The following is a 14,717-nucleotide window of genomic DNA, read 5'->3' as shown; positions in this document are numbered from 1 at the left end:
CAAGTTCTTTCTCAGCTGTGGTATTGTCTGCATTTGCAAAGGAAGATAATTTTTGTGTGTTGATTTTATATCCTGTTACTTTATCAAGCACATCTGGGAGTTCCAATAGTCTCTTTTTTAAAAGAAAGCTTTTATTTAATGAATACAAATTTCATAGTACAGCTTTAAGAATATAGTGGTTCTTCCTCCCCATTTCTGCCCTCCAAGCCCACTGGCTACTCCCTCTCCCATCCCATTCTTCACTAAGATTCATTGTTAATTAACCTTATATATAAAAGACCAACTCTGTACTAAGTAAAGATTTAAACAATTTGTACACACATGCACACAGTATACAGTACTGTTTGAAAACAAGTTTTGCAATTAATTATCATAGTACAACTCATTAAAGACAGAGGTCCTACATGGGGAGTAAGTGCACAGGACTCCAGTTGTTGATTGAACAATTAACTCTTATTTATGGTGTCAATGATCACCTGAGTCTCTTGACATGAGCTGCAAAGTCTATGGAAGTCTTTTGAGTCCACAAACTCCAGCAATATTTAGACAGGGCCATAAGCAAAGTGGAAGTTCTCTCCTCTCTTCAGAGAAAAGTACATCCTTCTTTGATGGCCCCTTCTTTCCAATGGGATCTCACTCACACAGATCCTTCATGTAGAACATTTTTTGCCACAATGTCTTGGCTCTTCATACCTGAAATGCTCCCATGGGCTTTTTAGGAAGATCTGAATGCCTTAAGGGCTGATTCTGAGGTCAGAGTGCTGTTTAGGGCATTTCTCATACTATGAGTCCGCTGTGCAGTCTGCTTCCCATGTTGGAACATCTCTGCTTTTTAATTCTATCTATTGTTATTACCAGACACTTGGTCTTATTTATTTGATCCCTTTGACACTTAACCCTATCTATATGATCAGTTATGCACTTAATATAATCACTGTAATACATAAGGTGGCATTGAAGCCATCCAGCTTAATGAGATTGAGAGTCTCATGGCACGTTTTTAGGTTTACCCTTAGGTAAGTCTGTGGGAATGTGCTCCAAACTGTACAGCTTGTATCTCTCTTATTTCCACCCTTATTTTTTACTGGGATATATTTTCCATTGAATTAATACACCTATGATTAATTCTATTTTAAGTAAAGAGTACAACCAATGGTATTATGTAGAAAAAATGAGATAATAAGCTGTTCCTTGACATTCAAGACAAGGGCTGTTCAAGTCTTTGCTTCTCATCGTATCAATTTTACTTCTACAGGTTTCCTTTTAGGTGCTCTGTTAGTTGTCACAGAATAGGGAGAACATATGGTATTTGTCCCTTTGGGACTGCCTTATTTCACTAAGTATGATTTTTCCAGATTCATCCATTTTGTTGCAAATGACCCATCTTCCATTGATGGGTGACTAGGTTGTTAATTCCATACATTAGCTATTGTGAATTGAGGTGCAATAAACATGAAAGTGCAGATAACTCTTTTGATGGTGGATTTCATTTCCCTTGGGTAAATTCTAAGGAATGGGATGGCTGGGTCATATGATAGGACTATATTCAGATTTCTGAACTATCTCCAAACTGTCTTCTATAGTGATTTTACCAGTTCGCATTCCCACCAACAGTGAATTAGTGTACCTTTTCCCCCAAATCCTCACCATCATTTATTGTTTGTTTATTTCTGTATGAAAGCCATTCTAAACAGAGTGAGGTGAAGCCTCATTGTGGTTTTGATTTGCACTTCCATGATAGCTAATGATCCTGAACCTTTTTTCATGTGTCTGTTGGTCATTTGGATTTCCTCTTTTGAAAAATGTCTGTTTAAGTCCTTGGCCCATCTCTTAACTGGGTTGATTGTTTTGTTGTTGTGGAGTTTCTTGATCTCTTAGATTCTGGTTATTAATCCTTTATCAGTTGAATAATTTGTGAATAATTTCTCCCATTCTGTTGGTTGCCTCTTCTTTTTCTTGACTGTTTCTTTTTGCCATACAGAAACTTGTCAATTTGAAGTAATCCTGTTTGCTAATTTTGGTTTTGACTGCCTGTGCCTCCAGGGTCTTTTCCAAGAACTCTGCCTGGCCAATGTCTTGCAGGGTTTCCCCAATGTTCTCTAATAATTTGATGAAATCAGATCATAGATTTATATCTTTAATCCATGTTGAGTGGATTTTTGTGTAAGGTGTAGGGTAGGGGTCTTGTCTCATACTTCTGCATGTGGAAATCCAGTTTTCCCAGCAGCATTTGTTGAAGAGGCTGTCCTTCCTCCAGGGATTGGTTAGCTCCTTGGTCAAATATAAGTTGGTTGTAGATGTTTGGATTGATTTCTGGTGTTTCTAGTCTGTTACACTGATCTGTCCATCTGTTTTTGTACCAGTACCAGGCTGTTTAGATTATAATTGTCTTGTATGATGTCTTAAAGTATGGTATTGTGATGTCTCCAACTTTGTTTTTGTTGTATAAGATTGTTTTAGCTATTCAAAGTCTCCTGTGGATCCATATGAATTTAAGCACCATTTTTTCTAGATCTGAGAAGAGTGACATTGGTATTTTGATTGGTATCACATTGACTTTGTAAATTACTCTCTGAGGAATGGACATTTTGATGTATTGATTCTTCCAATCCATGAACATGGAAAATTTGTCCATTTTTTGTGTCTTTTTTTATTTCTTTATTTAATGTTTTGTAATTTTCATTGTAGAGATCTGTGACATCCTTTGTTAAGTTTATTCCAAGGTATTTGACTTTTTTGTAGCTATTGTGAATGGGATTGACCTTAGTTCTTTCTCAGCCATGGCATTGTCTGTGTATACACAGGCTGTTGGTTTTTGTGTATTGATTTTATATCTTGCTACTTTATCAAACTCTTCTATGAGTTCCAGTAACCTCTTAGTGGATTCTGTTGGGTCCTCTATATATAGAATCATGTCATCTGCAAATATGGTTAGTTTGACATCCTCTTTCCTGAATTGTATCCCTTTGATTTCTTTTCTTGCCTTATGACTCTGGCTAAAACTTCCAGTACTATATTGAATAGCAATGGTGAGAGTGGGCATCCCTGACTGGTACCGGATCTTAGTGGGAGTGCTTCCAACTTTTCCCCATTCAGTATGAGTTGGTCGTGGGTTTGTTATGAATTGCCTTGATTGTGTTGAAGAATGTTCCTCTAAACCCAATTCGCTTAGATTTTTCATCATGAAAGGGTGTTGTATTTTGTCAAATGCTTTCTCTGCATCTAATGAAATAAGCATATGGTTTTTGTTCTTCAATTTGTTGATGTGATGTATCACATTGATTTGCAAATGTTGAACCATCCCTGCATACCAGGAATGAATCACATTTGGTTCAGGCGAATGATCTTTTTGTCGTGTTGTTGGATTCAATTGGCCAGAATTTTGTTGAAAATTTTTGTGTCTATGTTCATCAGGGAAATTGGTCTGTAATTCTCTTTTTCTGTTACATCTTTTTCAGCTTTAACAATTAAGGTGATGCTGGTTTCATAGAAAGAATTTGGGTGGATTCTTTCCCTTTCAATTTATTAAAAATTTTCAGAAGAATTGGTTAGTTCTTTAAGTATTTGGTAGAATTCAGCAGTGAATCTATCCAGTCCAGGGCTTTTCTTTGTTGGGAGGGTCTTCATTACTAATTCAATTTCTGTCTTTGTTATGTGTCTGTTTAGGTTTTCTACATCTTCATGGCTCAATTTAAGTATGTTGTAGGTGTTCAAGAATTTATCTATTTCTTCTAGGATAAGATGAGTAAAAATAGAGGCATACTTGTGTGCCTCACAGTAGAAAATAAAGAAATTACATGTTTACATGTCTTTATATTTAAAAATGCAGTCAGAATGACAATACTTATTGCACATCTTGGAGTACCAATGGTATGTATTTATTTATTTATTTATTTTGACAGGCAGAGTGGACAGTGAGAGAGAGAGAGACAGAGAGAAAGGTCTTCCTTTGCCGTTGGTTCACCCTCCAATGGCCGCTGAAGCTGGCACGCTGCGGCCGGCGCACCGTGCTCATCCAATGGCAGGAGCCAGGTACTTATCCTGGTCTCCCATGGGGTGCAGGGCCCAAGGACTTGGGCCATCCCTCACTGTACTCCCTGGCCACAGCAGAGAGCTGGCCTGGAAGAGGGGCAACTGGGACAGAATCCAGTGCCCCAATTGAGACTAGAACCCAGTGTACCAGCACTGCAAGGCGGAGGCAATGGTATTTTTATATTTTTCATATACAAAATAATCATATGATATTCAGCTTTAAAATACTAGTATGCTTGTGAGAAAGTTAGAATTGGAGTCATTATAGAAGATAACCAATTTTAAAATTAAAATATTTTAATTCTAAAATAATTTTAATTAAAATAAAGATGAGGGAAGAGGGGCAGATGACATCAGGTATAGTTATGAAAATCTAGTTATATAGGAATAATCAGTTCTTAGCTTTCCCAGTACAGCAAAGTAACTATAGATCACAATATTGCATTATATACTATATGAACAATTAGAGGGGAGGAGCTGATGAGCTTAGAAAAAAACTATAAGGAAATGGAAACACTAATTACTTGATTGATCTACTTATACATGTTTTGAAATATTGGATTATATTCCATAAGTTTTACAAGTACCACATGTTGATACAAAAGATGAAATAGTTGTTTTCTGGGAAAAAAAAAAAGCTTTATAGAAATGATGTATATGTGGGGCCAGTGCTGTGATGTAGTGGGTAAAGCTGCTGTCTGCAGTGCTGGCATCCCATATGGGCACTGGTTTGAGTCCTGGCTGCTCCATTTCCAATCCAGCTCTCTGCTATGGCCTGGGAAAGCAGTAGAAGATGGTCCAAGTCTTTGGGCCCCTGTGCCCATGTGGGAGACCTGAAAGAAGCTTCTGGCTCCTGGTTTCAGATAAGCACAGTTCCGGCCATTGTGGCCAATTGGGAGTGAACCAGTGGATGGAAGACCTCTCTCTCTCTCTGCCTCTCCATCTCTCTCTGAGTAACTCTTTCAAATAAAGAAATAAATCTTTAAAATAAAAGAAAATTGAGAGTCACCAATTAAACAAAAACTTTTAAAAAATGAATGTATAAGTAATGAATATTTATAACATTTATTATTTTTATTTACTTATGTATAGTATGCATAGTTTTGGAAGAAATGCATGACATTTATATGTACAAGAGTGCATGTATGTGAACACAAGCATCATTTTTACTGTAAGAGTTTAACACTAAGAGATTACCTGTCACTTCAGGATGAAATAAAATGTCTTCCCTGTACCTCTTTAAGAGAAAAACTTACACTATATTGACAATATTTTAAATTGTTTAGGGGTGGGGTGGCAAGGTGGTGCACTAGGTTAATCCTCTGCCTTCAGCACCAGCACCCCATATGGGCACCAAGTTCTAGTCCTGGTTGCTCCTCTTCCAGTCCAGCTCTCTGCTGTGGCCCAGGAAGGCAGTGGAGGATGGCCCAAGTGCTTGGGCCCCTGCACCCACATGAGACCAGGAAGAAGGACTTAGCTCCTGGCTTTGGATTGGCATAGCTCTGGCCATGGAGGCCATTTGGTGAGTGAACCATTGGAACGAAAAGCTTTCTCTCTCTCTCTCTCTTCCTGTCTGTAACTCTACCTGTCAAATAAATAAATAAATAAATAATCTTTAAAAAAATTGTTTAGGGGCATTTATTTTAATTTTATCAAAAATGTTCAAAATATTTGCTGACATTCATTTTCTATGAAATTATTTTTGAAACTAACGAAAGTATCCATTGAAATGCTTTTAACACATTGACTATCATATTAATGTCTGTTGTTAAGGTAAATGAATTTACTATAAATTCAAGAATAACACTTCTTTTGTCATCTTTGTTTAAATGAAAAATGGTCTTAGAGAATACCAGGGGCTGACTTTTTAAGAAATAATTTTTACTTATTTATTTATACTTGGATTTTAATGTTAGATCATTAAAATGTAGAAATAAATTTAATGTTGAGTCTAACATATTGACTTTTCATAAGATTTATAGGTTTTTCTTTGGTTATTTAAGTTTTTCTCTTTTGGACTATCAGATTGATATGGGTGGGGTTATGTTAATTTTGTTCACCACTATGTAACTTTAGTACTTACCATAACATCTGATGCAAATATAATGTTTGGTAATTTTAAACCTGCAAATGTCTTACATTGCACTTAATTAGTGGTTGGGTCACTCATGAATATTAACATTTTAAATCATGATTTTACATGTAAAATGGCTTAATATGTTTTACATGTTAGATTTTCCATTAAGCTTTTAATTTTAAAATACTGTCCCACTGCTGAAAATATTTGTGCCACTAGAGCCACCGATCCGATTAGAAAAAAAAAATTTCATTAACATTTTCTACTTTCTAATGTTCTTTATCAAAGAAAATCATTCAAGAACTTGAACTTCATGGCTCCTACATGGGCATATCAGTAACGGGAGACCAATCACACTATGCAAAGTAAACATAGATTAAAACATTTCATCTAAACCACTAGTTTCCAAGCAATGATGTTTGAAGACTTTGATAGTTCCTCAGGAACTGCATGCAGTGCAGGTGTGGTGAGGTTAAGCTATTACGGTTCTGAGAGCTCTCTTTGTTTGAATCAGTTGATATTATCTGCATGATCAATGAGAACTGGACATTGGGTTTTATTTTATACAAGGGTTTGGAGAAAATGAGCTTGAAGAAAAATGTTTGACAAACAGTGAAATAAGGATGTAAATCAAAAAATAGATCTTATAACTACTGACATTTTAATTACATTTTGTTTTGTCTAAAAGAGTCTAGAGTTTAGTATCTGTAGGATATGTCATACTGGAAGAAACAGGGAAAACCTCTTCATTTAGCCAACCAATTTAAAACATGTTCTTTTCTTACAACACTGACTCATCTAATGACTGAGGAATGTTCCCTTTTGAAAAATGATAAAGAAGTAATGTGGAGCCATGAATCCATCTTGCAGCCATTATTGGCACATATCACGTGGCCCCCATGGCTGGAGGGGGTGTGGCATATCCCTCATGATGCCAGAGGCACTCCTTCTGGTAGAGCTGATGGAGCTGCTGACTAACTGCTCGTGCTTCTTACTCAACCAGAAGATAGCATTTCTTCCCTAGAAACACCATTGTCTTTGGTGCCCTCTGACTTACAGAAGACTCCCTGAATGTGATGTAGTGCTTGAAGATCTCATGTGCCCAATTTGTTGCAATCTGTTTGATGATCCTCAAGTTTTGCCTTGCTCACATAACTTCTGCCAAAAGCGCCTGAAAGGTCTCATAGAGGGAACTGTGCAGAATTTATTGTGGAGACTATCATCATTCAAGTGTCCCTCCTGCCATAAGAAAATGTCAGCTACTGGAGTTAGCAGGCTGCAGGTTAATTATTCCCTGATGGGTATTGTAGAAAAGTAGAACAAGATCAAGATTTCTCCCAAGATGCCCGTGTACAAAGGACTCTTGGGGCAGTCCCTCATTGCTTTCTGCCTGACTGATATGCAGCTGATTTGTGGGATCTGTGCTATTCCTGCTGACCACACCAAGTATGTCTTCTGATCTATTGAAGATGCCTCTGCTCAGGAAAGGAATGCCTTTGATTTCCTCTTCCAGAGCTTTGAGAGAACGTGTAGGGGAGATGCTCTTTCTCACTTGGATACCTGGAAACTAGTAAGAGAAAATACTCACAGTTACTGACTAAAGATTAAGATGAAATTAAGAAATTTTTTGAGAAGTTGAAACACACATTGGATCAAAAGGATAATGAAATCCTGTCTGACTTGGAGATCATGAAATTTGCAGTTCTGCAAGCTTATGACCCAGAGGTTAACCAACTCAACACCACCTTACAGGAACAATGATTGGCCTTTAACATGGCTGAGGCTTTCAAAGACTTGGCAGAACCCATGATGTTTCTGCAACATATGTAGGCATTCTGGGAGAAAATCAAAGTCATCAAGGAAATCCCTTTACCTGCCTCTTCATTTTCCCAGAAGCCCTTTGATGAAGAACATTGACCAGTTAGTGTGAGAACATCAAATTAGTAGATGTGGATACTTTCTTTGCCTCAGGGCACTGTCACATTCATTAACAAGATTCCCTGGCACTTTTATCAGTTATTTGCAGTAGTCCTTCTGCTTGACTTTCTCATTTTCTTCAGTCCCACTGCATCCCTAAAGTGATCTTTATTTGATGAATATGCAGGCAATTCACTCTGTCAGCCTATGTTCTTTGGGTGTGTGCACCTTATTAGCTGTGGTCTCACCAATCCTTATCCACACTAACACAGAAGGCCTCTATAGCAATCCTGACAGCCAGAATAAGTACAACAGCTTACTGAACTCCTGGAGAAAGATCGATCTGTAAGGGCAGTTCATGACATCAAAGCCACAGATGTCAGGTTAGATAAATAAGATTTAATGCAGAGGTACATTTTGATGGCTGAGTTGTTACAAGACTTTATTTGGAAGGACAAGATTTTTGACTAAGTGATATATGAAATTGAAGATGTGAAACACTAGAACTAGAGACCTTTGCACTTAAACTTAGAAAAAATATCATTGATGCCTTAGGAGCTGAAGTCCATAGACTTGAGAATGAACAAAAAAAAAATGAAATCCTGAAGTTCCATGTGTAAATCTGGAGATATTATAAAATGATACAATGAATCACTTTGGAAGCATGTTTGCCCAGCCACTCTGAAAAGCCATTTCCTACCCTTTCATGCTGACTGCAGAGCCATTCAGAAGACATTATTTCTAAGAAGAAGAAAATATTCTGTGTGAAGAGCAATTGAAGATCCACAGAACCAGAACAACTTCCTAAATTCTATGAGACATTACAAGTTGGATTAATCTGAAAATCCCGTTTTTGTGATTCAGCATGGAACATTTTGATATTTGAATTGCTTATAGTTTCTCATTTTAGCCTATCAATGTGTGTTGTACCTTGAAATAATGATTCTTCTCTTTACATTGGTAAAACTAAGTTCATCCCCAGGATTATGACTTTCAGTTTTATTTCCACTGAAGTTTTCATTTTATCCAAATCTGCCCATCTGAATATGTTGGCTATATCTCAGTATGTGATTTTTAAACAGTCCCTGTTTCAGAGTCAATCTTTCCTCATAAAATGTGTAAATTGTTACTACATACCTTGTGACTTTGACCTGAGTCCTAACAGAAGCACTATCCTAACCTAATTATCCACATTGTTCATTCCAGAAATGACTTAGTTGCTGACCGGCATGAAGGTGTTTTAGGACACTCTTTTAGTCCATAGTTGTTATACCTTTGTAAAATGTCTTCTTTATCTTTGTTAATTTTTCATTTAATTTTCCTTCTTTTATAATCCTACCTTGACTTTCTTTTTTTTTTTTTTCTTTGACAGGCAGAGTGGATAGTGAGAGAGAGAGACAGAGAGAAAGGTCTTCCTTTGCCGTTGGTTCACCCTCCAATGGCCGCTGTGGCCGGCGCGCTGCGGCCGGCGCACCGCGCTGATCTGATGGCAGGAGCCAGGTACTTATCCTGGTCTCCCATGGGGTGCAGGGCCCAAGCACTTGGGCCATCCTCCACTGCACTCCCTGACCACAGCAGAGAGCTGGCCTGGAAGAGGGGCAACTGGGACAGAATCCAGTACCCCAACTGGGACTAGAACCATGTGTGCTGGCACCGCAAGGCGGAGGATTAGCCTAGTGAGCCACGGCGCCGGCTCTACCTTGACTTTCACATTGTTGTAGTAACATTCTACTGAAGGGAAAAGTTTTCCTCATCAGCTGGATGTATTAATAATTCCCAAACTATGGTTCCTAATCAAAAAACAAGAAGGCAGGAGCAATACTTCCATAACAAGAACTTCTATTTCACTTTTCTCAAATGGTCACAGCCCAAGCACCATGACTCCCAAGAATAGAGTATCTTGTCTGATGAAAGAATAGAATGATTACATTCTTTTACCCAATAATTTCATTTTTAGGAATTTATTCTAAGGAAATGAAAGGAATAGACCACAAAGACATAATGGGCACATAATGTTCCTCTCAGTGTTTCTTAAAATAGTAACCCACCAACAAATAAGCAGGAAAACAATAGGGGGAAAATTCAAATCTCTATCAGAAAAGAATATATAAGTCATTGTTAGAGCACCCAACAGGATTAGTCTACACATTGGATCCTACAGTCCAGTGTCAACAAGAGAAGTGATCTCTTAAAATCACCAGAGACAAAGAAAGATCTCCATCCTTAAAATTCACTAATAGAGTCTCATTTATGTTTCTTATTTATTTATTGGAAAAAATAAATAGATTTCAATTAAAAATAAAATATATACATCATACATTCATTTACTATGAACAATGTGTTTTTTTTTTATTTGACAGGTAGAGTTATAGACAGTGAGAGAGAGAGAGACAGAGAGAAAGGTCTTCCTTCTGTTGGTTCACTCCCCAAATAGCCACTATGGCCGGTGCTGCATCAGCCCAAAGCCAGGAGCCAGGTGCTCTTCCCAGTCTCCCATGCAGGTGCAGGAGCCCAAGCACTTGGGCCATCCTCCACTGTCCTCCCAGGCCACAGCAGAGAGCTGGACTGGAAGAGGAGCAACCAAGACTAGAACCCGGTGTCCATATGGGATGCCGGCACCGCAGGCAGAGGATTAGCCAAGTGAGCCACAGCGCTGGCACCAACAATGTGTATTTTAAAAAATAAGATGGAAATGGGATTCAAAGGTAAGTTTATTTTGGTGCATTAAAATTTGAAATTCATGAATCTGGGTGATTTTTAAAAACTCATTGAAAATGTCCATTATAAAAATCTATATGGATATAAGTGTTTTTGAATCAAAATAATCTCTCAATGCATTTTACATGAATTTCTTGAATGGTCATTGTACATATTGTTTTGAAATTTATACACATTGTAAAATGGTTTAATAAAGTGAATTACTGTATAATCATAATGCATATTTTTAAAAGTTAAAATTCTTTAAATTTTTCTCAAAAATTTTGGAGAAAACATTTTGAAGTGCAGTCACCATGTTTCACTTTTTTCTTCATCTTCCAAATCTTTCCTCTTTTATCCATTAATTATACATCTATATTTTCCCCTCATTAAAATCTTTAAATTTGCTTTTCACTTCTGCAGCTTAGATGCTCTTTTCCTAGCTTCCGCACTGAAAGTTACTCCCCATTGCTATGTTTTAAGATCACGTATTATCCATTAGTGAGGACTTTCAAACTCTTCTGGCTAAAGCAACCCTTGTCCTTTCCACTGGGACCTATCACATTATTTTATTTTTTATCCAGAGCACTTCAAATATTTAAACTATTTTACACAAAGCTATAATTTATACCACTTTCTTCAAATATGCTCTATGAGGGCAGAATTTTGACATTCAGCCCACTCCAGAATGTCAAATTAATTAATAGAAAAATCAGGTATGTGAATCTCACTAGCATCAACGCAAGTTGGTAATTAGCCGGTAACACCATAAAGAAAAAAAAAACTGACAATCAGAGCAGTTCTGTTTGCTACGAAAGATTGATTTAGAAGCAACAACTCAGATGTAGCCAGTAGTATATATAGAAATGTCTAACTTGGACTGTCTGGGAAATTTTATTGCTTCTCTAAAAGAAATCAAGATGTGATAGATTTTAAGGGACCATAGCCCTTTTGCAGACATGGAAAGGGTAGCTGATGGGCTGTGATTACCTGGGCACACAAGTGTAAAAAGTGGGTCTCTAATGGCTGAAGCACTAATTTACCAGTCAGTACATGTGGGTTTCAGAACTGGAGACACACGCAGCCTGTGATGGAAACAGGTTGGGAACACGTGAAGGAATAAAGAGGATGCAGTAAACCAGTGCTTAGAGATTGTTTATAACCTTAAATGCTTATGTTAGAACAAAACACTGAAAATCAATCATTACAGCCCCCTTGTTAATTATAAACAAAAAATATCAGAGTATTGAAGAAGAGGAAGAAAAAAGAGAATGGCAGACATGTATGAAATGCTATACAATGTACCACAAATAAACGAGGACACAATGACTTTTTTTAAGAAAAATGTTAACAAAGTTAACCATTAGGAAAAAACAATTAAGGAACAAATGGGGAAAGTAACACAAATAACCAGTTTAGGAATTAAAACAGTATCATTCTTTTGTAGAGATTATAGCTTTGGGCAAGATACTAGAGAAAGATATGAAATTCCTAGGAGTAAAATTTGACTACAGAGATCAATATCCACCCTATTTTGAAAATCAGGTTTCCAAAACACAAATATAACATAAAATAGAAAAACTCCTATATAACCCAAGTAAGTTGAATCACATTTTGAAAACTCCAAACGGTCAACCCAGAAAGTCACACAATGACAATTTCAGGTCCAGAATTAGAGAATACTTCAAAATTTTACCGAAGAAAAAACAAATTTACATTTCAAAGACCTACCCAAAGTGAAAATAAGCAAAGTCTATTTTTTAGTTTCTTTTGGAAAACCACCATTACAGTGAGGATGGTGCAAGCAGACCAAGACTTGAAATTAAAAAAGGGGGCTGGCACTGTGGCACAGCAGGTTAAAACCCTGGCCTGAAGTGCCAGCGTCCCATATGGATGCCGGTTCTAGTCTTGGCTGCTCCTCTTCCAATCTTGCTCTCTGCTATGGCCTGGGAAAAGCAGTAGAAGATGGCCCAAGTCCTTGGGCCTTTGCGCCCATGTGGGAGACCCAGAAGAAGATCCTGGCTCCTGGCTTTGGATCAGTGCAGCTCTGGTTGTTGCAGCCATCTGGGGAGTGAACCAGTGGGTGGAAGACCTCTCTCTCTCTGTCTCTACCTCTCTCTGTAACTCTGTCTTTCAAATACATAAAATAAATCTTTAAAAAAAGAAATTAAAAAAATAAATTTTTGGATCAAGACTTGAAATAAAAATTAAGTTTTTAAAAGCATCTCTTTTCGGCCGGCACTGCGGCTCACTAGGCTAATCCTCCGCCTTGCGGCACCGGCACACCGGGTTCTAGTCCCAGTCGGGGCGCTGGATTCTGTCCCGGTTGCCCCTCTTCCAGGCCAGCTCTCTGCTGTGGCCAGGGAGTGCAGTGGAGGATGGCCCAAGTGCTTGGGCACTGCACCTGCATGGGAGACCAGGAGAAGCACCTGGCTCCTGCCATCGGATCAGCGCGGTGCGCCGGCCGCAGCGCACCAGCTGCGGCGGCCATTGGAGGGTGAACCAACGGCAAAGGAAGACCTTTCTCTCTGTCTCTCTCTCTCACTGTCCACTCTGCCTGTCAAAAAAAAAAAAAGCATCTCTTTTATAAACAGAGCTACTAATATCCTCAGAAAAGTATTAATGTAATAAATGAAATCATCTAAGAAAATATATGAATAGGAAGCAGAGACATAATAAAAAATGCAAGGGTGGTTAACATTCCCAGACAGGACTTCCATGCAGGTAAAAATCACAAGAAGAAAATCCCATGGTCATTTAGATTCCGTGTTGGAAAGCATTTAGTGAAGTTCAGCAGCTAGGAAAGAGAAAACTGCCAGCAGAGCAACAACAAAAAAGCCAGTGACTTCTTTACTGTGCCTGAGAGTGAAATGAACCTACAGCAAATGACGCAAATAATAAAGGCTCATTGAAAGCTTTTTTCCTTACATTAAACCTAGGCCATGATTCCTGCACTCTCTCTCAGACTTTCTACTACAGGTGTAATAAAGGAAATAAAACAGCAAAAAGTAATTACATGGTATAAAGATCAATTTCTAAGTCATAAAATGTGAATATCCTGGGTGATGCTTATATACAGAGATAATCCATAAAAATTTAAAAACTGATAAATGAGATTACTGGAAGAATTATACATACATGTGTGTGTGTGTGTGTGTGTGTGTGTTCTAATTACTAAGTACTAGCAGGAAACAGAAAATAATAATAAAGGACAGGCAGACTAAAAAAAAAAAACAAGTGAAATTGGAGGATTCAATTTTGTGATATCCTTAAATATTCTTTAAATCAATACTTAAAAAACTACAGATGATTCAACAGAAAAAGTATCACATAGATGATGAAAAAGAAAGGCTCTGAAGCCAATAAACAGCCATTAAATGGTAACCGACTTGAGTTAGTTTACTGCAAGCTCCAAGTAGGATCCTCTCAGGAAGATGCAGGTGGGAGCCCAGCAGTGAGCAGGACCAGAGAGGAGATCCCACCACTCGCTGCAGGGAGGGTGGCGCACAAGAGGATGAAGTTTCAGAAATGAGCCCAAGACTCCTTCTTGCTTCTGCCTCCAGCAAGACCTGGAGTTATGCAGCACACTGATTGGCTGCATCTTTTATGACGTGGTGCATCCTCACAGCTAGGCAAGCTGTCCAATCAGGTGTGGTAGCATAAATGCTACGTAATCCCACGGAATCTTGACATCATAGTAGTCAACCAGTTCCGTGGTGGAGAGGCCCTAGGAGGGGCTCCAACACTCAGAACTCTGAATGTAGCCCATGTCCATTGTTCTCGTACCTTTTTCCATCGCAGGAAGCTGCTCACCTAGGACCTTGGGACATGGTGCGTGGGGCGGAGCTTGAGGAGAGGGGAAGGCAGGGTGGGGAAGTTGTCAGAAAAGGCTGGCAGGATGTGGGCTTCCCAGAAATTGTCGCTGGAGCCTGTAGGCCCCCTCTCGTTGCTGATACGACCCTCCACTCAGCCCCTTCTGGTCTGCAGTACGGGG

The 14,717-nt window shown here is 38.4% G+C and overlaps 1 pseudogene; it reads left to right on the top strand.

Moving 5' to 3' along the window:
* Positions 1-3,834: 3,834 nt before the first annotated feature.
* Positions 3,835-8,300, top strand: LOC149123267 (E3 ubiquitin-protein ligase TRIM13-like; annotated as a pseudogene).
* Positions 8,301-14,717: the final 6,417 nt, after the last annotated feature.

The sequence above is a fragment of the Oryctolagus cuniculus genome, chromosome 12, assembly GCF_051225735.1.
Source record: "Oryctolagus cuniculus isolate XC-2025 breed Fujian yellow rabbit chromosome 12, ASM5122573v1, whole genome shotgun sequence".
Taxonomy (NCBI): domain Eukaryota; kingdom Metazoa; phylum Chordata; class Mammalia; order Lagomorpha; family Leporidae; genus Oryctolagus; species Oryctolagus cuniculus.
The sequence above is the reverse complement of the archived record's forward strand: the minus strand, read 5'-3'. Positions and strand labels throughout refer to the sequence as shown.